Source organism: Rhincodon typus, chromosome 8 (assembly GCF_021869965.1).
Source record: "Rhincodon typus isolate 14 chromosome 8, sRhiTyp1.1, whole genome shotgun sequence".
In the NCBI taxonomy this organism is placed as follows: Eukaryota; Metazoa; Chordata; class Chondrichthyes; order Orectolobiformes; family Rhincodontidae; genus Rhincodon; species Rhincodon typus.
The window spans coordinates 53,225,665-53,229,515 of NC_063339.1; positions in this window are offsets into that span (position 1 = coordinate 53,225,665).

The following is a 3,851-nucleotide window of genomic DNA, read 5'->3' on the forward strand; positions in this document are numbered from 1 at the left end:
CTTCCTGCTCCTATGATGCTGCTTGGCCTGCTGTGTTCATCCAGCTCTACACCTTGTTATCTCAGATTTTCCAGCATCTGCAGTTCCTACTATCTCCAATCTCAAATCACAATTTGCTCATCAATGCATGGTTCAAATTCTGCAAAAAACCACTTTTCTTCCAAATCACACTGCACCCTAAGTTTGATCACAGTGAAAGAACTGAATGCCACAGAAGAGGTAAAAGTAGCTGCTTTCAACATCAGGGCAACATATGTCCTGACTACAGCATTAATCAAACAGAGCAAAGCTTGTTAGTGAGGTTTAAAGGACAAAACCTTTCCACTCAAGTCGCAAACAAAACTAGCTGTGGTTGGTGGATGATCATCATTGCAGCCCCAAGATGTCTCTGCAAGCAATATCAGTGGCCCAGCTTTCTTCAATAGCATAACTAATTGCCTTCCCTTCACTGAACATCAGCAGTTCTTTGATGACTGTAATATTTATTCCAATTCAACATCTTAGACAATAGCAACATTCATGCCACACAAGTGCTGAGCAGTGACCATCTCCAACCAGAAAGAATCTAACAATTGTCCCTTGATAAATGACATTACCATCTCAGAATCCCCAATTATCCTGGGGATTACATTTGACCAGAAACTGAACTAGACCAGGCATTTAAATACTGTGGTTACAAGAGCAGGTCAGAGTCTCGGAATCCTGTGGCAAGTATCTCAGCTCCTGACTTCTCAACTCCCCAAAGCTGTCCTTCATGTATAAGGTATAACTCAGCAGGGCGATGAAATACAGTCCACTTGCTTGGATATGTGAAGCTCCAACAAGACCCAAGACACCATCCAGGACAAAGCAGCCCGATGATTGGCATCACATCCACCACCTTCCACATCTCTTCACCACTAATACACAGTGAGAGCAATGTGCACCATGTATCAGCCTCCTGGCTCTTAAAACACAGATAGATTTCTAACTTGGCCAAACAGCCAGGGATGCTGGGTACATTGGCCATATAAAACTCTGAAATCACAAAACCCACACACCAGACACAGTGCAAACACAGCAGCCAGGTACATAATGTAAAAGGCAACAGTTATCTTGAACAGACATATCCCCAACAACTTATCCACAAACAAAAGGAGGGCCAGACAGAAAGGCACCAGGTCATGCTACACCAGGAAACAAACAGTAGCAAGACATCCAAATGATTGACAATGTTTCAAAATATTAAGTGTATCTCCCTGCTCAGCCAGCACTATAGAAAGTCCCAGAAAACCTTCCAACAAGGTAAAAAAAACAGGGTGCACCTGCAGACCAATCGCTCTTTGACCCTCTTGGACCTTCTGAGGACAGCAGCATGGCCAAAGGCAGAGACCACTAACCGTCCAGAAAGGAGAGAGGAAGAGAGAAAATACCTTCACATACCCAAAGACAGAGCCAGAGAGAGAGCAACTACGTAAATCTACAAGACATTTGGGAAGTATTGCAAGCTTAAGGGGCCAAATAGGATACAGGTAGTTCTGCTGTAATGAGTGTTTCGTTAACACGAATTGGCTGTAACGCGATTGATGATAGTGGATGCTGTTTGGATAATGGGAACTTTCTGCTGTACAGGTATAGCAATTTTCTCTAGCAATTTCCCTGTTACGTGATTTTCTGTAGCACGAGGTCGCACAAGAAAGCAACTACCACGTTATAGGAGAATGACCTGTAGTATGTTTAGTATTAAAGGCTTTTGTAACTTGTTTCCTAATAAAGTTGGGACTATTTTGCATTGGTACTGACTTGTGTATGTAGTGATTTGACCACTTCAGTATTTTGAGACACCTGGGTAATTCATTCATAACATTCTGGTTGGAATTGTCTAACTTTTTTGAGGAGGAACTAGACAACAACATTATATACTACAGTAACTGACCAAAGCTCCTCTGACAGCACCTTCCAAACTCGACCTGCTGAAAGGACAAGGGCACCAAATGCATGCAGCACTATCACCTGCAAGCTGTTCTCTCAATCACACAATCCCAAACCATGCTGACTTGGAAATGAAAATGAAGCAGCTCATTTTGGCCTTGATGACACAATTCTATATTGGTGGCAGATTCAGACATTCCAATTTACAGTTACATTCATAGGTTATACAGCACAAAAACAGGTCATCCAGTTCATGTCAGTGGAGACCCTTCACTACTTTCTTCACTTAAAACTATCATTGTAACCCTCTAGATCCACTTAAATGCAACTATAATATTCAGATTCTCCCATCAGCTATTCCTTGATTAGAAGGTGATGTCTATGCAAGGTGGAGAGTTTCAAAGAAACCTGGTTGATAGTTCTTTTGACCTTCTCTTGGGTAATAAGACAGGGCAAGCGATAGTAGGGGAACACTTTAGGTCTAGTGACCGTAAAGTTTTTAATTGCAGTAAGGCAAATGTTAATGGCATAAAACAAGAACTTTCAAAAATTGATTGGATTTGACTGTTTGCAGATAAAGGGACATCTGATAAGTGGGAGATTATCAAAATTGTGATAATGGGAGTTGAGTCATTATGTTCCTGTTAGAGTGAAAGGTAAGGCTGGTATGATTAGAGAACAATGGATGAATAAAGATATTGAGGTTCCAGTCAAGAATAAAAAATAATCATATATTAGATATAGACAACTGGATTCAAATGAATCTCTTGAACAGTATAAAGGGTGTAAGGGCATTCTTAAAAGGGAGAGCAAGAAGTCAAAGACAGGGTATGAGGTAGCCTTGGCAAATAAGGTTAATGATAATCCAAAGAGATTCTACAAGTACATTAAGAGCAAGAGAACAACTAGAGAGAGAGTATGGCCCCATAAAAGATTAAAAAGGTCATCTTTTTATAAATTCAGGAGATGGGAGAGATATTAAATGAATATTTTGTGTGAGTTTTTACTGTGGAGAAAGAAATGGAGGCTAAAGAACTCAGGGAAATAAATATTGATGTTTTTAAATCAGTTCACATTACAGAAGAGGAAATGCTTGAGGTCTTAGAAAATATAAAGGTGGATAAATCTCCAGCACCTGATCTGTATATCCCAGAATATTGTGGGAAGTTGGGAAGATAATTGTGGGACCCATTGCAAAAATATTTGTATCATCTATAACTATAGGCGAGGTGCCGGATGACTTGACAGTGGCTAATGTTGTGCTATTGTTTATGAAGGGATGTAAGGAGAAGCCTGGAAACTGTAGACCTGTGAGTCTGACTTCAGTGGTGGGTAATTTGTCAGAGGTAATTCTGAAAGATAGGATTTATACACATTCAGAGAGGCAAGGAATGATTAGAGATATTCAGCATGGTTTTATGCGAGGGAAATCATGTCTCACAAACTTGATTGAGTTTTTTGAGGAAGTAACCAAGAAGGTTGATGAGAGCAGAGTGGTAGACGTTGTTTAGTTGGACTTTAGTAAAGCCTTTGACAAAGATCAGCATGGTGGACTAATTAGTAAGGTTAGATCGGGGTGAACTTGCCAATTAGATACAAAATTGGCTTAATGGCAAGGGACAGAGCAATGGTGGAGGGTTGATTTTTGGGCTGGAGGCCTGTGACCGGCAGTGTCCCACAGGGATCGGTGCTAGGTCCACTTTTGTTTGTCATTTATATAAATGATTTAAATGAGGATACAGAAGGCATTGTTAGTAAGTTTGTGGATAACATCAAAATTGGTGGTATAAAGGACAGTGAAGAAGATTATCTAAGATTACAAAGAGATCTTGATCAATCAGCCAAAGAATGACAGATGGAGTTTATTTGGATAAATTTGGAGACACCAAGCAAGTTTAGAACTCTGAGAACCTAAAGCTGGGTTTAGGTCCAATTATGGT